General features: G+C 41.2%; 1 protein-coding gene and 1 pseudogene across 8 annotated transcripts in view; both read right to left on the minus strand.

Moving 5' to 3' along the window:
• Art3 (ADP-ribosyltransferase 3 (inactive)) overlaps positions 1-20,560 on the minus strand; it is a 104,161-nt gene that overhangs the window by 26,926 nt on the left and 56,675 nt on the right. The window contains exon 1 of one of the 8 annotated variants that reach the window (XM_070012686.1): positions 805-931. The exons of the other annotated variants lie outside the window; for them this stretch is intronic. The gene's annotated coding sequence lies outside the window, so the exon portion shown is untranslated. Of the gene's footprint in view, positions 1-804; positions 932-20,560 lie in introns of those variants that run through there. 8 annotated transcript variants of the gene reach the window in all.
• On the minus strand, positions 18,909-20,497 carry LOC138820919 (kelch repeat and BTB domain-containing protein 4 pseudogene; annotated as a pseudogene).

Consider the following 20,560-nt stretch of genomic DNA (forward strand, 5'->3'; position numbering starts at 1 on the left):
TTCCCTATCTATGAATGTTCCCTCAGGAAACCATACAATCAAACTATAATCACACAGTCTCAACTTGGACCTTTAGCTCCCAGTTTCTAGGAGTTCTCTAATAGTTCTTCACACACATCTTCCATTCGTCTACCTTCCTTGCAAATGCAATCATGCCCATTTGATTGGGAGGGAGGAGATGATGAGGTTGGGAGTGGTACAACTCAGGTTATATAAGGTGACTGACTCCCTTCCCCAAACATGCACGATCCAGAGGAGCTTAAAGGTAAAACAAGTGTCTAACATGACTTTCTGAAAGTGGCAATGAGAATAAGAAGAACATGAGTAGGCAGCAATTCTAACAAAATTATATAACTCTACTGGCAGAATGCCCAGCATTCCACCAGTATTTACGATACTGTAAGGGGTAAACAGAAAGGTAAGAGGACCTTAGAGGCTAACACTTTCCCAGTCATTAACCAATTAAATTAGAGAACGGAACAGGTTGGTTCATACCCCCAATCAAGTTGCCTTATTATAATTAAGTAGGAATGAACAGCATAGGAAAATGGAGGAAGTCTTTCTTTTTATTTTTTTTTAGTCCCAGGTTCCCATCTTTCTTTAGAAGCAGATTTTTTCACAGAAGATTAAAAGATAGTACCGCTTTTGTATTAAAACTTCCCTTTCTAAACAATACTCAGAATATCGTATTTGGTAGATACCTGTCACCAGACAGTACATGCCAAGCAGGCAATGGATCAGAGCTTTCTCTGTACAATAACTCTTCACTTCTGTATTGAGCGCAAAAAAGTTAGAAATGTTTACCTGGCTTTCGTGCCTTGGAAGCAAGTTTAAATGATGCTAGGCCTCAAACTGATTTTCCCGGCTCAGTTGCAGTGAGAGTGTCTTCAGGATGGGATGTTGTTGACGTGAATGCTGAGAAGTGAATGCTTTTCTTTTTATAAACACCCCAGCAGTAGCTTGGCAGTGGCACATTACCCCATTTGTGTTCTGCTATTTATATCTGGCCCCCACACTATGCCTTGGAATCACTGCTGTTAACACTTTAAGTCTCTAAGAGACTTGTAAAGCCACCAGAAATTCCTTATAACCATGCAAGTTCAGTCCACAGTTCTGAGCTTGTCCTTGAAAGGAATCACTTCCTATTCTAACCCTTTGACACGGGATGTCAGAGGATAGCATAGCGTCGTGTTAGCTAGAGGGCTCAGGTGACTAAGAGGGCTTCCTCGCTGCTGTGCTGGCCAGGGCCACGGCCATTCATTCCATCAGTCAGCTTAAGGTATTTCAGGTCATGGGCCAGGTACACAGTCAAGTAAAACAAAGTGCTGAAAAAGAACCACCGTCGAAGACAAGACACAAGCGTTCATACTTGATTCAGGTACAATACCCATCCTAAGCGCAGACAGTGTCCGGCGAGAACTCTGGGAGGAAGTTGCTGGTCATGCCAGCAGTGTAGTACGCTTACTGAGTGAGGTGCATGTGCACTGACCGCAATGCTAAACAACACTTAGGCTTTCACTGACCAAAGATTGAAAAAGAAACCCTCAAGATGCCATAGGAAATGGATGCATGTTTACATAAAAATATATTAGCAGAATGTTGGTAGCAGCATTATTCATAATGGCCCAAAGACCACCCAAATTCCTAGAATGGATAAACGGAAACAATTCATACAATGGGATTTTATGTAGTGTTAAAATGAACAAACTCTAATAATATGTAACAATATGAATAAATCTTACAAACAAAAATTTGAACAAGGTATACTTTATATAGAGTACAAAAATCAGGCAAAACCCATTTATGTTACTAAAAGTGGTCATCCTGGGTGGTAGGCAGGAGTTGGAAGGACTACAAGGGAAATATCTAGAATACTAAATGGGTTTGGGTTTTGGTTCTAGGTACCCATTATTCTACTATACTTGCTCAGTTTGTAAAAATTCAGTACATGTGGGTGCCAGAGGCTATAATCCTAGCTACTTAGGAGGTTAAGATGTGAGGATCAAGATTCAAAGCTAGACTGTGCAGCAAAGTCTGTGAGACTCATCTCTAATAAACTACCAAATAGCCAAAAGTGGAACTGTGGCTCAAGAGGTAGAACATTAGCCTCGAGCAAAAGAAGCTGAGGGACAGAGACCAAGCCCTGAGTTTAAGCCCCTGGACCAGCACAAAAAAAAAGGAAAGAAAAGAAAAAAGAAGAAAAGGAAAGGAAAAGAAAGGAAGGAAGGGGAGGGGAGGGGAGGGGAAGAGAGGAGGAAAGGAGGGGAGGAGAGGGGAGGAGAGACAAAGGGAAGGGAGGAGAGGGGAAATAAGGGAGAGAGAGAAAGGAAGGAAGGAAGGAAGGAAGGAAGGAAGGAAGGAAGGAAGGAAGGAAGGAAGGAAGGAAGGAAGGAAGGAAGGAAGGAAGGAAGGAAGGAAGGAGGGAAGGAGGGAAGGAGGGATGGAAGGGAGGGAGGGAGGAAGGGAGGGAGGGAGGAAGAAAAGTGAGAAGAAGAGAGGTTCTGAGTGTAAGATACAATACTGGTGAGCGCCCCCTCCACACATACACACAAGATTCACCAACATATACTTAGAATGTATATGCTTTTCTATACATACACATTGCTTTAATAAAATACTGCAAATTATTGGAAACTATACCCATGCTTATAAAATGCTTCTGCCCGGTTCCTCTGTTCCAACATTCCTTGCAGTCTTACTGTGGATGCTAGTGACCAACAAACACGAGTCCCCCAGACTGCTGCTGGTGAAGGAGGAAGGTAAGCATGCTCTCGCCACGTCTGTGCCTCTGGAGCCGAGCCCAGGTAAGTAGGGAAGAGAGGGCACTGCCACATGCTTAAAGGTGTGCTAGAAATCGGTGTTTGTTATCAATTTTAAAAGAAATTGGTGTATTATTGTTTGCAGTCATCTTACCAAATTCTACTCGGTGCCCAGGATAAAGCTAAGTTGTAGCCTATATAATGATATATTTTTGTGCACTAATTCATACTTTCACTTCATAATTTTTTTTAATTTTGAGCCAAGATTTCCCTCCAAAGCCCAAGTTGCCCTCAAATTCAAGATCCTCCTATCTTAGTCTCCCTATTGCTAGAATCACAGCCAAAGACAACCCGCCTCGCTAGATTCTTTCTTTTGACATCTGATTTGACGCTCATGCTAATACACAGTCAGCCATCCTCAGCTGCAATCACTGGCTGCTGCCAGGGATGCTTTTGTGTTGTTATTCTGACTGGGACACGCACTTATTCTCAGAAATGTAGAACTAGTGTTGCCCATGAAACAAGACTAAAATACTGAGGATAATACTTATGAAGTGGCAGATATAGCAAAACTTTACAATAATTCAATAACTGTCAACCATTAGCTAGGGTCATTTAGAGTAAGGACACCTTCAATGAAATAAGCCTTTACTTGCTCTCTATTTTGACTAGTAATGATTTCTTTCTCCTTCTTTCCTTCCTTCCCTACTTCTCTTCCCTTCCCTCCCTCCCTTCTTCCTTTCTTCCCTCCCTCCCTCCCTCCTTCTTCCTCTCTCTCTCTCTCTCTCTCTCTCTCTCTCTCTCTCTCTCTCTCTCTCTCTCTCTCTCTCTCTCTCTCTCTCTCTCTCTCTCCTCTCTCTCTCACTCTCTCACCAGACCTGGGGGGCTTGAACTCAGGACCTGGGAACTGTCCCTGAGCTTCTTTTGCTCAAGGCTAGCACTCTACCACTTAAGCCACTGTGCCATTTCTGGCTTTTCCTGTTTATGTAGTACTGAGGAATGGAACCCAGGGCCTCATGCATGCAAGGCAAGCGCTCTACCACTGAGCCAAGTTCCCAGCCCTAGTAATGATTTCTTATAAGCTTAATCTTTTTTTTTTTTTTTTAATCAGTCATGGGGCTTGAACTCTGGGCTTGGGAACTGTCCATGTACTCTTCGGCTCAAGGTGAGCACTCTACCGCTTGAGCCACAGCACCACTTCTGGTTTTCTAGTGATTTATTGAAGATAAGAGTCTCAAGCAGTTTCCTGCCCCGGCTGGCTTGAACCCTGATCCTCAGATCTCAGCCTCCTGAGTAGCTAGGATTACAGGCGTGAGCCACTGGCGCCCGGCTTAAGCTGAATCTTTATTTCCTCCTCATGTTTGATTTTTTTGTGTGCTATTAATGTGGTTTGAATTTAGGGTCAGCTGGTGCTTTACCACTTGAGCCACACATCTGCTTCCAGTTTTTTTGCTCACTAACTGGAAATAGGAGTCTCAGAGATTTTCCTACCTGGGCTGGCTTCAGATCTCAGCCTCCTGAGTAACTAAGGTTACAGGTATGAGCTACCAGTGCCTGGATTAGGTCTGATTTTTGTTTTGCTGAGAATCTTGGATTTATCTTCTAGTATTATACAAATGTATGCTAAAGTAGCCTTTTCTGCTGTTAAACTGATATTCTTAATACCATAGTACTCTATTCAGGCTAAGGTATCAGTTAACAAGAAAAGTATAACAGCTCCTAAATGATGAGTCTGCTACCAAAAGATCAGAGTTAGAGCTAGAAAGCTTCAACAGGTCTTATTTTTTTTGGGGGGGGGCAGGGGAGGTGCCAGGTATTAAATTCTGGATCTTCTTCATGCTAGGTTAAGTGCTTCATTAGTAAGCTTTATCTCCAGCAGTCAGATTACTGTTTATTAACAAGATTGCTGCATACAATAAATTTTACGTCTAATACAAGAGATATAAGTTTCTAGAAGCTATTGTATACACTATAAAAATACTGTAGGAAGTGGCACCGTGGCTCAAGTGGTAGAGTGCTAGTCTTGAGCAAAAGAAGCTCAGAAACAGCACCCAGCCTTGAGTTCAAGTCCCAGGCAAACAAACCCTCTTACTTTATTTATTTATTTTTTTTGTCTTTTCTTTTTTGGAACTGGGGATCGAACCCAGGACGTTGCACTTGCTAGGCAAGCGCTTTGCCACTGAGCTACATCCCAGCCCACCCTCTTACTTTAAAAATGACATTTTTTTCTTTCATCCAAAGATAGTAATGGTCACCTGAAAGCAAGCCTCAACAACTAGAATTTTTTTTTTTTTTTTTTTTTTTGTTGGTCATAGGGCTTGAACTCTGGGCCTGGGCACTGTCCCTCAGCTCTTCAGCTCAAGGCGAGCGCTCTACCACTTGAGCTACAGCGCCACTTCCGGTTTTCTAGTGGTTTATTGGAGATAGGAGTCTCACGGTCTTTCCTGCCCGGGCTGGCTTTGAACCGAGATTCTCAGATCTCAGCCTCCTGAGTAGCTAGGATTACAGGCGTGAGCCACCGGCGCCTGGCTTACAACTAGAATTTTTTGTGGAAGGAAGATGAAATATTTTCTGGTGCTCTGCTATACACTGTGCAATTGATTTTTTTTGTCATGTGGTTATATCTGTGGTACAGTGGTAAAAGCCTCTGTGTCATTCATTAATGAACTTGACTGTTCACTGCTGGCATATGATTAACAAATGAGTTCTTAGTTACAATCTCCTAATACTAGCACCATTTTAATAGCTCCAGATCTTGTCTAGAAAACAAACACAAAACAAAAAAGGTTCATTTTAGGAAATCGCCTGAAACATAGTACAAATATGTGTGGCAAAGTAAGAATGAAATCCTCCTTATATGACTAATGTAAACTAAAATTTTTTAAAGCTCAGCTTACAAACACCAAGAATACATACAGAGACAGGTTGTCAGATCAATAAACTCAGCATGGTTTCAAAGAAAGCTGTGTAGGGATGTTAAAGAAATCTGAACAAAGGTTCAGTATAAGTAAGTACCATTTCTCCGGAATGTATCCCATAAAGCATCCATCGAGTGCTGAAAGTACTGTGGACTTAAAAAAAAAAATGATGCTGGGGCCAGGCGCTGGTGGCTCACGCCTGTAATCCTAGCAACTCAGGAGGCTGAGATCTGATGATCATGGTTCAAAGCCAGCCCAGCCAGCAAAGTCCATGAGACTCTTATCTCCAATAAGCCACCAGAAAACCAGAAGTGGTGCTGTGGCTAAAGTGGTAGAGCACTAGCCTTGAGCTGAAGAGCTGAGGAACAGCTCCCAGGCCCAGAGTTCAAGCCCCTCAATCAGCAAAGAAAAAAAAACTGGTGCTGGGGATTGAACCCAGGGCTTTGAACCTAAAACTTTGCGAGTACTCTGTTACTAAGTTACACCCCCGCACCATGGAAAAGGTGTCAGCATTCAGTCTGCTTATAGTAATAGACAAACACAAACAAGGATTATAATCCTACATGAATCTTTCAAAAATACCTGTTTTTTTGAGTTCATGAGACAATGTGACACCTCAGTAGAATAAAGTTAATAGATTATGTTTTATGTGCGGCAATATACTTGTATTGTCATAAATTTTTGTTTGATTTTTTTCTCCAGTATTTAGTTATCATTACTAGCTCTGAAGGGTTTGTTTTCAAAAAGGAAAAATAAGAATTTGGATGATTTTTAACAATCATCAGCAACAAAATAGCTTACCTACATTTGGGTACACCCAAAGATTATCAAAGAAAACTCTCTGCAATGTTTCAGTGACCAACGAAGAGCTTAAAAGACAGTTAAGTGGTCCAGAGGAGTCTATGATAGGTTATGATAGGTGAATGCACAATGCTTATGTCTTACTGACTTATCGAGCAAAGCAGATCACTACAGTAATTAATGAATGTTAAGTACCACGGTGGAAGATCAAGCAAGATTAGATTGTGAAGGCCTATGACCACTAGAGGGCAGCATCAGAACAACATAACAACTTCCACAGCAGTACTTAATAGCTGTTAGGAAGAAAAGACTAGATGAAAGAACTCTGAATTTAAATACTCAAAGATTGCTTCAACTTGAAAATAACTGTTTGGTGGGAAGATTAATGTGTTTGACATTAGTTAGCATTGGAGTTTCTGGAGGAATCGATTTCTAGTTCAGAAAAAGCTTCCCTTTGGCACAGGGTTTCCCATCAACACTATACCACTCTGGTTGGCTCAGTGTCTGGGTGCCCAGTTGGTAAAGCACCCCATTTATTGGGTTTTCCAATTCACTGTGAATTAGCCAATGACATATAAACATTCAATTACTTAAAAGATCTTTTGAGATGTTCTCAAAGGAATATATGCAGCAAAATCAGAGTCAGCATATTTTAAGACAACTTTCCAGTCTTTACAGCAGATCTATCCTCTTATCATCTTTCACATTTCCCTTCTCTTTTTACGAATCTATCTTCTTAAATAAGCTTTTTTTGCACTCCTCATTTGTATCCTTCCTGCTCCCAGCTTAAAAGAGTATTAAGAGCATATATTCAAGATGCAATGAGCAGAGACTGTAAGTCATGTTTCTAATTCTTTCTGAATTATACCTTGAATCTAGTATATACTTAATAAAATCATCAATAAGTCTTAGCATCCAATAAATTTAATTCACAAATGTTTAGTGAACATCTACCATGGGCTGAGCACTATTCCAGGTTTGGGATATACCAGCAATCAAGACAAAGATACTGGCTTTCAGGAGACTTACATGTGGGAAAGGAGGGTCACAATAAATAAGCAAATGATAGATTAGCAGTTATTCAGTGTGAAAGAGACGAGACAGAGGAGTAAGAGGAGAGTGGAGCATGGGGTCCAGGAGCATCTGGTACTAAATAGACTGGTCAAGTTACGGTCCACTGAGAGGAGTTCTAAATTGCAATTATTAGTGTTGATGCTAGTACTGGGACTTAAACTCAGATTTTAATACTCTAGGTTGGCTTTTTGACTCAGAGCCAGTGCTCTACGATTTGAGCCACACTTTCAGTTTATCATTTTGTTTTTTGTTTTGGCAGTGCTAGGACTTGAAATCAAGGGCCTGGGAGCTGTCCCTTAGCTGTTTTGCTCAAGGCTCGCACTCTACTACTTGAGCAATAGCTCTACTTCTAACTTTTTTAGTGATTAATTGGAGATTAGAGTCTCAGAGACTATCCTGGACTATGCTGGCTTGGAAGCATCATCCTCAGATCTCAGCCTCCAGGGTAGCTAAGATTAGAAGCATGAGCCACCAGTGCCATCATTTTGCAGCTATTTGGAGATCATATTCTCACAGACTGTTCTGCTTGAGCTGGTTTCGAACTGAGAATCACAGATTTCAGCCTCTTAAATAGCTAGAATTACAGGTATGAGCCATTAGCTTCAGGTAACGATGATATTTTAGCAAGATTGAGGAGATGAGGGAGCTAATCCAGTGGTTATCTGTAGGAAGAATCCTTACAGGGGACAGCTAAGACTGTGCAGCCAGTAGCTGCTAACATACATGCCTACTGAGCACTTTAAATGCAACTTGATGATTAACTGAATTTTTTAATTCATTTTACTTAAATGTATATTTAAAACTAAGCCAGGCACCAGTGTCTCATGCTTGTAATCCTAGCTATTCAGAAAGCTGAGATTGCAGCTCAAAGCCAGCCCAGGCAGACAAATCTACGAGACTCTTCTTTCCAGCTGGAAATGGAGTTGTGACTCAAGTAGTAGAGCACCAGCCTTGAGTAAAAAGTGAAGTACAGTAAGATAAAGAAGTCCTGAGTTCAATCTCCAATACCAGCATACACATACAAAAAAACCCTGAAAATAAAAATGTATTTGCTGGAAATTTTTAACAATAAGTTTTTACCAACTCTACATAAAGAAGTATTCTGATAAAAATTTAGATTCCAAATGAGAAGTGCTATTAGTATGAAAAACTTGAAGGATTTGAAACATATAGTAAGAAAAGTAAAATATGCCACTCATATACTGAATCACATGAGCCATATCATTAATGAATTTCACTTGCTTACAATGTATCTACAAAAAAGTGTTAAATCCGCCGGGCGCTGGTGGCTCACGCCTGTAATCCTAGCTACTCAGGAGGCTGAGATCTGAGGATCGCGGTTCAAAGCCAGCCCAGGCAGGAAAGACTGTGAGACTCCTATCTCCAATAAACCACCAGAAAACCGGAAGTGGCGCTGTAGCTCAAGTGGTAGAGCGCTTGCCTTGAACTGAAGAGCTGAGGGACAGCGCCCAGGCCTAGAGTTCAAGCCCCACGACTGACAGAAAAAAAAAAAAGTGTTAAATCATGTATGTGGGTTTCATTTCCTTCCCTGATCCTACTTTCCTTCCTGTTTTGCTCTGTGTAGCTCTATGTAGCACAGCACAGCTTGGGCTGAAGTAACGGTTCTCTTCCCCCAATCTCTAGTGCTAGGATTATAGCCATACACTACCATGCCAGGCTCATTGTACTTCCTTTACAACAACTTGCTTGCTATGTCTGAGGAAAACCAGGAAGGTTCAGATGTGAGTGTGGCCAGAGACAGAGAATAAATGGGTCAGAACTGGACAGGCTTCCAAGAGCAGGCTAACCTGATTCCACGACACCAGCCCCACAGGCAGATCCCGTCCACTGTTACTTCTTTCAGACCCCTCTAATGTGTCCTCTCCTCCCATTCACACTTCTCGTTCAGTATTTTCACCTGAATTTCTTCCTCATTCAAAATCGATGGACATAGATTTAAGAGGAAAAATATGTTTAAACTGGATGTTAAACAAGCTATAGTTATTATCACCTGTAAGGTGTCTAAAACAACCAAAAGGGAAGTGATGCTATAGCTCAAGTGGTAGAGCACTAGCCTTGAGCTGAAGAGCTCAGGATAGCGCCCAGGCCCAGAGTTCAAGCCACATGACTGACAAAAATAAATTAAATAAATAAAACAACCAAAAGGAGGCATTATGGATGGAAGACACAAGCAAGACTTATCAGGACCCAATTTACTCCAGGTCCTGTGGGCGCTATGCCTTCCTACATAAGAAAAAAAAAATTCACTTTTAGTTATGTACATTTCCTTCTTGAATGCATGGAAGGGACACTGTTAAAAAGGCAAGCATTTTACCTAACATGAAAAAAAAAAAAAAAAAAAAGAAGAGCTCTGTCCGTGAACATGGTAATATAATCAAGAGTTTAGCTTTTCTCCTCAAGCTGGAAACTCCCATGAAGTACTTGCTGTTCCAACACCAGGAAAGCTTAAAATAAAACTGAAGATAATGTTTTGACTATAAGTGTCCTATTTGGACCCGGAAGTCTCAGCTTTAAAAAAAAAGAAAACGCTAAGAAGTCTCAGCTTTTAAAAAGGAGAAAACCCTAAGCAGAATAACCCCTTTTGTGGATATATAGAGTGGATGATGACATAGCATGTCTGATAGCATTCTCACATATGTCTCATCATTTGGAATGACATGTATTTTTCCCCTGCTTTTCTTTCTTTCCATTTATTTGAGTGCGTGTGTGTGTGTGTGTGTGTGTGTGTGTGTGTGTGTGTGTGTGTGTGTGTGTGTGTGTGTGTGTGTGTGTGTGTGTAGTAATGGGGTTCATTTTCATTTTGAATAATTTAAATTGAGGGTCACCAGCTGCATTTTTTTCTATTGCTACTCTGACAAAATATCACACTTAGTGATTCACTTTTAAGTTGAAGCAAAAAGGACTCAGTCAGGGAGGGTCTCACATTTTTTCCCCCAGAGATAGCCTCAGACTTTGATCCTCCAATCTAAGTTCTACCAAATAGCTGGGGTGACTTACACACATCACTGCTCCCAGCTTATTGACTGAGATGGAGTCTAGAGCCTGGGATGGCCTTGAGCAGTAATGACTCTCTCCTCCCCCCTTTATCTCTCTCTCTCTCTCTCTCTTAGGATAATCCAGTATTTTAATATTTTCACTATGCATAGACAATGTACTAATGTACTTTTCATAATTTTTCTCATTCTGATGCAAGATTATTATTTAGTGATAACTTTTCTCCTTTTTTGATTCGTTAGCTTTTATTTTGTATTTTAGTGGTTCTTTTTTATTTTGTATTGTTATTATAAAAGTGACATACAGAGGGATTACAGTTATATAAGTCAGGTAAAGAGTACATTTGGATGAATGGATCAAGGAAATGTGGTATATATACTTACCCAGCAGAAAGAATGATATTGTACCATTCATGAGGAAATAGAAAGACTTGGAAAAAATATTAAGCAAAGTAAGCCAGACCCAGAGAAACACAGCTTACATTGTTTCCCTCATTTGTGGTAACTAGAATGTGCCTATAAAATCTACAAGTAAACACACTGGATGGTTTAAAAAATATACTTGGACATGAGAAATTATACAGGACTCTAGGCATTCACATAAGTGAGACCAAAGGAGAGTATTCTTAGAAGAACAAAAGGTGAAATGTCCATGTGCCACTGATCATATAAAATGATATTTATCGAAGTGAATTTCAGAAAATGGAAACAAGAGGGGTTTTTCTTTTTGTCTTGTTTATCTGTCTTTGGGGGGGAAGGGGGTACAGAAATGGAGGGGGGAAAGGGTGGACAAATGCAGGAGTGGTACTCACTTGAAACTACGTTGAAAATTAACTATACAACTTATTGGTAGGGACAGGAGGGGAAAACTGGCAGAAAGCAAGGGAAGGGGTGGACATTGTCCAAAATGATCTCTCTCTCTCTCTCTCTCTCTCTCTCTAGTAGCTGGGATTGCAGGCATGTAGGCAGATGTCTTCATGAGCAAACAATAGCTTCCTCTCCTAAAGTAACTCTTCAGTAACCTGTCTACTCCTACATCTTGCTAGCTTTTACACAAAATTGATTTAAAAAAGGTTACCCCTTCAGCTATCCCAGGAACAGTGCCATCCAAAATTGTCTAGAGACTCTTAATAATCCACAGGAAACATAATTGTGTGGCTCACAATTCTATTCATCAGCATTCTTCTCAGTTCACGCCTTAAGCACATTACTGAGACTCTAGAATCAGACGCTACTACACATGCTAAACAGAAAGAAATAAAGAAAAAAACAAAAACCCTCCCTATTCCCAAAGGACTTACACAACAAGGACTTATATAAACAAGAATAACACTGTGAATGAGATAATACAGGTTCATGGCAGAAGGCAACAGTTTGAAATGGGGCAGAAGCAGTGAAATAACGATGTGAATCAGGCTAAGAAACTACAAGTTTTAGGGGAAAGTTTTGTTTCAATATAATGACTTTGGGATGCTTGAAAGATATTAGAGAAGATATCTTGAGTTTATGGCTAAATTAATGGCTCAAAGAATGATCTGAGATGGTAATTCAAAATCAAACCCCTCCTGCCTCTGTATCCCTTCCTCTATTGCATTTTTGTAACTGGTATTTCTCTTCCTCTTCTTTTTTTTTTTTTTTTTTTTGGGGGGGGGGGTCCAGTCGTGGGGCCTGAACTCTAGGCCTGGGCGCTGTCCCTCAGCTCTTCAGCTCAAGGCTAGCGCTCTACTACATGAGCCACCGCGCCACTTCCGGCTTTTTCCTTTTTGTTTATGTGGTGCTGAGGAATCGAACCCAGGGCCTCATGCATGCAAGGCAAGCACTCTACCACTGAGCCACCTTCCCAGCCCCCTCATCACTTCTTAAAGATCTACCATCTTCTGATACTGCCATACTGGAAATCAACACGTTTTAGTCAAGACAAACAATGATTCTTTGGGTTTGGTTACATAATACTAATCAGTAAGTTATATCATTTTATAACAGAAAAGAATCTAATGTCTATAGGTTAAATAAAAACAGGAGAAAGTGAAGACTATAAAGAGCGATTGCCAAAAAGCTGATGATACTTGCTTTCGGTGACTAACAACATAAAGCTCTGGAGGCTGGAAGTTCAAAGTCATGGGGCTGACAAGTGTGGTTTTTAGGCCTCTTTCCTTCTAGACAGCTGCTTACTCTGTGACCTTACATGGTCTTCTGTTTGTATGTACGTGGTCCTGATGTCTTTTTTTTCTTTTCCTTTCTCCTTTTCTTCCTTTCCCCTTTCCTTCCCCCCACCCCCATTTTCCCTTCCTTCCCCTCCCCTCCCTTCTCCTCTCCTTTCCTTTCTTTTCCACAGAGTAAGTATATTTGATAATGGAAGGAAAGAAAGTAGTGAGACTCTCCATTGGCAGAGGGGCCTCAAAGATGAGGCCCTTTTCTTGCTTTTTTTTAAAAAAATAAGGATATAAGCTGCTTTGGATTATGGCTCCAAGTTTATGGTTTCATTTAACCTTATTTCTTCAAGACCCTATCTCTAAAAAAAATCATCTTGAGAGTTAAAGCTTCAGCTTATGAATTTTGGGGGACACAATGTGGTAACACCAATAATGACTATGGTTAACTGAACACAAAATACACACCAGACACCGTGCTGAGCCCCCACCCCCACACATTATATCATCTGGCTCTCAAAACAACATTAGAAAGGATTATTACCGGCTGGGTGCTGGTGTTCTACACCTGTAATCCTGTTTACTGAGGAGGCTAAGCTAAGAAATTTGAAGCCGCTTAGGGAGACTCTTACCCCCAATTAACTAGCAAGTTAAAAAATTGGAAAAGGAGGCCTGGTTCAAGTAGTGGGGTGTTAACCAGTTCCTCACTGTGAATTTAGTTTTCAATCCTGAAGACTGTTCAAATGTTTTAAGAGTACCAAAATTGGAGCTGGGAAAGTAGCTCAGTGGTAGAGCGCTTGCCTTGTATGCATGAGGCCCTGGGTTTGATTCCTCAGCACCATATAAGCAGAAAATGCCAGAAATGGCACTGTGGCTCAAGTGGTAGAGTGCTAGCTTTGAGCTAAAGAGCTCAGGGACAGTGTCCAGGCCCAGAGTTCAGGCCCCATGACTGACAAAAAAAGGAGTACCAAAATTATGTTGGTTTTAAAAAAGAAAATCTAGCCAGGTATCAGTGGCTCATGACTGTAATCCTAGATATTCAGGAGGCTGAGATCTAAGGATCATGGTTCAAAGCCAGTCTAGGCAGGAAAATCAGTGATTTTTTTTTGTTTTTGTCATGGGGCCAGAACACTGGGCCTGGGAACTGTCCCTCAGCTCTTCAGCTCAAGGTGAGCTACTTCTGGTTTTCTGAGTGGTTTATTGGAGATAAAAGTCTCACGGAGTTTTGTGCCTAGACTGGCTTTGATCCTAGATCCTCAGATCTCAGCCTCCTGAGTAGCTAGGATTACAGGCGTGAGCAACCACGCCTGGTTTAATATGCAGTACTTTTCTAGGAAAAAATATCTTTAGGTCTCAATCTGAGATGTCAGGAATAGCTCCTTATTTATTCCCCACTCAATCTGATGGGCAATCAGAACTTTGTCACTTTCTGGTCTCTTTAAATCCATCTAATCTATACCTTCCCTACTCACAGTTATTTTGCTTTTATGTTAAAAAAATGCAGATTCTTAGCAATTTCCACATCTGCTTATTCCTTGACTCTAAAGCGACTACTCTGTTCTCTTCCCTAAACCCTTGATTCCTAGCTTTTGAAGACTATTTTTGGAATCACTGGTTTTAGAATGTGTTCATAGGCCTCTCTGGCTTTTCAGACACAGCTCTAGGCTTTGCGTATTTTCAGATTTTGGGAAGACTTCACAGATACAGGAAAAAGTCTCCTAACTAGTGTAACCCTTTCAAAACCTAATCTGCTAACTGGGCTGATCTCTAACATCCTTCCAAAAATGTAAATTCAAACCCTGAAAGTGTTCAGAAACAAGGGGTTTAGAATGAGGAAAGGTAACAGGTAAACGGTTTACTGGGACCTCCCTACGCTATTATTTCAAACTGTTCCATACTTTGTGATCTTCTGTTGTGTTTTCTAATTGCCATGCAGGCCTTTGCCTGGGAGTTGTCCAGTGAGACCTGTGGACGTGCCGTCCTTCCTGCTTCCACAGAATAAAGAAGCTGGAGGGCTGCTACACTACCACTACTGTGTCTGACTCTGCTTCTTACTAAGTGGTTTTTTGTTGTTGGTGGTGTTGGTCGTGGGGCTTGAACTCTGGGCTTGGGAGCTGTCCCTCAGCTCTTCAGCTCAATATGAGCACTCTACCACTTGATCCATAGGGCCATTTCTGGTTTTCTGGTGGTTTATTGTAGATAAGAGTCTCACAGACTCTTCTGCTCAGGCTGGTTTTGAACCGTGATCCTCAGATCTCAGCCTCTTGAGTAGCTAGGATTACGGCATGAGCCACCAGTGCCTGGCTTACTAAATGTTTTAAATGATTGAAAACAGAGTTTTGTAATTTCTTTCCTCCATATAAAGAGGATAATGGTGCCTTCCTCACAGAACTCTGTGAAGACTGGTGAGATACTGTTTACATAAGCTAGGGCACATAGCAGATATTAAACCAGCAAGAACAATTTGGTGTCCATCACCCATCCTGTTCCAGCTATATTCTCAGCCACCAATTAACACAGGTGAAAGGTGAGAATTGGATCTTTGTTTCTCTGGCCTTACCTTTTACTGTGTAGCTACCCATGCATTAGAACTAAAAGTAGGGGTTGGGTGCTACAGTGGCAAAGAGATCTGAGGATATCAGTTAAAGTCAGCCCAAGCAGAAAGTCTGTGAAATTCTTCACCATTAACCACCAAAAATCCAGAAGTGAAGCTATGGTTCAAGTGGTAGAGCATTAGCCTTGGGCAAAAAAGCTCAGGGAAGGCACCTGGACCCTGAGGTCAAGCCCAGGACCAGCCCAGAAAAAACAGAAACCCAAACCAAAAAATAAATCTAAAAGTAGAAAAGAAAGAAATGTAAACAGTACACAAGAGCATGAGTCCTAAGGAGAAAACAGGATGTTAAGGAAGTCAAAAACAGAAAAACAAGGATGTTAATTGGTTTTACGTTTAAAAGCAAACAGTATCCAGCAGAATTTACTAAATTTAAAAACACATAGCTTATCTAAATATTGAAAAGTGTTGTTATTGTCTTGAGTCCAAATGAAAGTCACTTGTTTTAGATATTAAGATAATAAAATACCTGTGACAAAATGAAAATATCCTTCTAATTCCCTTGGCTAAATTCCTAACTATCTCTTGTTTAAACAGTTTCATTAACCCTTAGTTCAGACTGGCAACTCATGTATACTGAATGTTCCTTATAAATGCTCAGCTTATTTATATTTTGTTAGAAATACCTTGCAAACATAGCTCTTCTAAACTTCACATGCAGAAATCATCTCTTCATGCAAGATCCTTTTGCAACTAGACTTGAAATAATACCAGTCAGATGGGTTTTCTGTCTCCTTCTCACTGAACCAAGCAAGCTTCCTTCCGTAACTTATGGGGTTGCAAATTGCTAATCTCATATGTTTCTATCCCTTAACAATAGGCAAGTTGTTTCACAGCGTGGAAAATGAACATGAATATGCACAATGCTCTGGCAGTTGTCGACTGCAGTCATTTTCCAGGCGGCCAACTGAAGGCCATACATAGAGTTGCCTTTGTTGTGAGAAAAACAATTGCTCTGAAGTTTATGTGATACTGAAGTAGTGTGGTACTCTGCATCATTGCTGGCTCAAACACACACAAGTGGGGGGGGAGCTCAAGGACCAGTCCACTCAGTCGGGGGCACAACTGGAGCATCGCTTCCACATTCTGAATTTTGGAACATGTACTTTCTGTATTTTTTCTAAAATTATAAAGGAAGGTAGTTATTTTTCCATAATTCTTTCTTCTAAAAGTAAGAGAAACAAAGTTTTCCTTTTGGAGTAACAAGGCAAAAGTTTTTATTCTTCTTTTTGCTCCCTTTCTCTCTTTGACACAGAGTCTTACTATGCAGCCTAAACTAGCCTACAACTCAAAATCCTCCTGCCTCAGAGCTCATGAATGTGAAATACAGAAATGAGACATCATGCCAGGCTAGATTAAAGTCTTATTCAGCTCATTTCAAAAATAAAATTAAACAAGCTGGGCGCTGGTGGCTCACGCCTGTAATCCTAGCTACTCAGGAGGCTGAGATCTGAGGATCGTGGTTCAAAGCCAGCCTGGGCAGTAAAGACCGTGAGACTCCTATCTCCAATAAACCACCAGAAAACCGGAAGTGGCGCTGTAGCTCAAGTGGTAGAGCGCTCGCCTTGAGCTGAAGAGCTGAGGGACAGTGCCCAGGCCCAGAGTTCAAGCCCTACGGCCGACAAAAAAAAAAAAAAAAAAAAAAAAATTAAACATTGTAGTTTAATAAACACCTACAGCTCAAATAGTTCAGGAAATCCCGTGCAATGCATTTAATGAAGCCAGTGAGAAAGCACCCAACTCGAGGTACCAAATGCCAAAAGCTTATATACAATTGGCACAAATGGGTGCAGGTAAAATGCGACGTATATTGAAATGGTAACAACTATTTTCACTAAAAAATTTCAATTCCTGAAAGTTTTCTTCTCTTTTTTGTTCATCTTTTAGGTATACATAACTTGCCTTCCCTTTATTTTTTTTCTTTCAGATGTCACTTTTTAACTTTTTAAAATTTTTAACTCAGGGATGTCCCTGAGGTTGTTTTTTTTTTACTCCAGGCTAGTGCTGTTTCACTTGAGCCACAGCTCCACCACCAGCTTTTTGGTAGTTAATTTGAGGTAAGAGTTTCTTGTTCTGGAAGATCATAGCCTCTTGATTAGCTAGGATCACAAGCATAAGCTATTGGAACCTGGCTCTTTTTAAAGCAAGTGTTATTATCGTTAAGTAATTGTACAAAAGGGTTTCAATCAACAAGTCAATTTATGAGTACATGCATCATGCTTACTGTCACACTTCCCATCATCCTCCTCCATTCCATTTTTACATATGTACAACGAGTATTATGATTGCATTTTTCCTCCATTCCTCTATTTGTCTGCTCCCTTCTAACTCTCACCTTGACATATTTCAGCTTCTTGGTATTTATTTATTAAACTATTAATTGTTCAAAGGGTTAAACCATGGAAATGCACTCCATAATTTTACTTAATTTCATATGGTCCTGTATGTATTTTCATGTATGATTACATTTTAGATCCAACTTTCACATATGAGAGAAAACATGTGGCCTTTGTTTCTCTAAGCCTGATTTGCTTCATTCAATATAATCTTTTCTGGCCTCATCTATTTCCCTGCAAATAACCTATTATTCTCTGATATGTCTGTGTGTATACATGAATATGTGCAGATGCATATATACATATATATATATATATATATATATATATACACATGTAAATCACATTTTCCTGATCCATTCATTGATTTCAAGGCATCTGAGCTCTTTCCATAACTTGGCTATGGTGAATAGTGCTTCAGTGGACATGGACGTGCCTTTATTGTATCTCTTTTTCTCATCAAAAACTTTTATTTGTATGAACAGTTCCTAGCTCATAATTTAGCTCAGAGCTTTTAGAAGACTAGAGTTTTGAGTTTGAAACATTTCTGCTATTAATCAGAAATAACCCTTTCTCAAAATGAGGGAAGGGGTAACAAGTTCAACAAGAAATGTACTCATTACCTCTGTGCATCACCTTGACAATAAAATGAAATTTCAAAAAAAGAAATAATCCTTTCTATTTCCTGGCTTATCTGTTGTTGCTGTAAGCCAAAACTGAAACCAAAGTGACTTTTCCTGATGGACAGATGATAAACCGTGGAAGGAATGTCCTGAATCCTAGAGCTGTCTTGCTGATTTCATGCGCCTTCAGCTTAGTCCATTCTCCCAACCAAAGCCTGAAGGAAAACTCTAATTCCTCATTGTGTACAACTGAACTAGCCATGTGGCTGGCTGTAGAAAATAAAAGGAATGGGCATCTTCTCTTATGCCCTAGGATTTGGTACATCCTATTTAACACTGATAGGTAAAGAGAGGAGGCTATGCCTAAAGTCAGAGAAAAGACTGGCCCTAAGCAGTCCATAGTGAGACATGGGATTATGGGATGGCCGCCTCAGTTCAAGCAGCCAGTGGAAGAGCAGCAGTTTACTAAATTCTAAACAGAACATCCTATGGGTTTAGAGCAAAGCTAGAAGTACTGCTTTCTACTATATGTCCAAACCAACACATTGCTCTGAACTGAGGTTCAAGGGAAGTGCTGGAAGAGGGAAGGGCAGGGGAATCAGCTGCTCTTTCCATCATTGACTCAGGCCAATACAAACTGCAAATTGGTACGCAGCACCTAGACACCTCACGTGACAGTTATAGCTGCAGTGGCAGATCAAGCTCGTTGGTATCAGTGTCCTCCTTCTTATATGGGCTCCTGAAGACACAGATGCTCCCATTACAGCTGGCAGTCTTCCAGAGGGATGAAGCAGAACGCCAGGCCTCAGGAAGGCAAAGCTGGGTGAAGCTGTCTAGCAGGGAATTACAGCATACCAGAGAGTCCCCTTCAGCCATGATGAATACAAGATCTTTATGTACGGCTGTGTGCGTGAGACAGCATATAGGGTTTCACGTGCCACTTATCTGTTTCTGTGTCAAAATCCTGGATTAGTCAGGAAGGTTTGGTAAAGAAGTCCAGTCATTCTCCTCACCCCCTAGCAAGTAGATGCTTCTACTGAGGTTAGCACCAACAGCCCCAGACACAGCCACCTCTAGCTGGGTTGTCTCTGTTCACAAATTATCACCTACGGCATAATAAATGACCGCAGTGTCCTGCCATCCAGCGAGTATATGGCATCTTTCCCAGGCACAGACACCAGGGTGTACTGGAGCAGGTCTTGGGGCAAAGGTACACACTGCTCCCAGTCAACAGTGGCATTATTGCACTTCCACATGTGCTGTGGGATGGACCCCACCACCCACTACAACATACAGTTCTCCTCCATACTTGCAGGCTGCAGTCATCTGGTGGCACAAGCTGTATCGACCACTGAAGCCACAGAGTCATCCTCCACACCGTGCAAAGACACAGCCAATGAGTGGGTGCGAGGTGACTCTTTCCCAATAAAGTACATGTATATGTTTCTCCCCAATTTCTTTTAAATTAGTCCCGAGTGACTTTGCAAAAGCCTCTCTTTCTTCTTTATTAAAAGTGATTCTATTGCTTCTGAGGGACTGTGGGGCAAATGGAGAAATTCCTCTGCGTCCCCCAACTGGACCAGGTGGATCTTGGCACAGTACCTGGCCGCAGTGTGGAGCTCAGGTTCACTGTGTCTAGCTGCTGCATCACCTCAAGGTAGTTTCCACCTGCACTGTGTGGGCCAAAAACCGAGAACATTCCTCAAAGAGAGTATCAGCTGATACATGTGTGTCACCTCATAAATTCCCTGCTGCGCATCAGCAGGAAGGTTCACAGTCCCATGTAGAGATAATCAACCAGGAGGTGGAAAACAGACTCACGGACATCCTGCAGCATGATCACTGTGTGGGCCTCCTTCCAGTTAGAAGTAAGCATGGACCAGAAGCAGCAGCTCTGGGCTGAGAGGCCCAGCCTGTGGAGCCAAAGCTCCCAGCTGTCCACTGAAATGGTGACATCAGCAAAGATCTTGTCCTCATGACAGTTTCATGATGGCCCAAGCCACTGGCCCTGAACGGGACCGACTTTGAAAGTGTGGTTCACAAATTAATTCTCCTCTGGTGATTCTATGGTACCAACTTCTCTCTTTTCCAGCTGTCTGTCAATGCCTCAGCATCTTAACCTTCTCTCCAGCTGCTGGTAGGTACTCCAAAAGCCAGGCTATATTCACCGCACTGTACTCCTACCTGCTGCTATTATGTGCTCACCTGCATTCCCTCTTCTCAGGAGGGAATCTCTGCTCCTTTATGGATTGTATCTTGATTTGCAGCCTATAG

The sequence above is a fragment of the Dipodomys merriami genome, unplaced genomic scaffold (assembly GCF_024711535.1).
Source record: "Dipodomys merriami isolate MVZ:Mamm:240054 unplaced genomic scaffold, mDipMer1.0.p SCAF_9, whole genome shotgun sequence".
NCBI classification, from domain to species: domain Eukaryota; kingdom Metazoa; phylum Chordata; class Mammalia; order Rodentia; family Heteromyidae; genus Dipodomys; species Dipodomys merriami.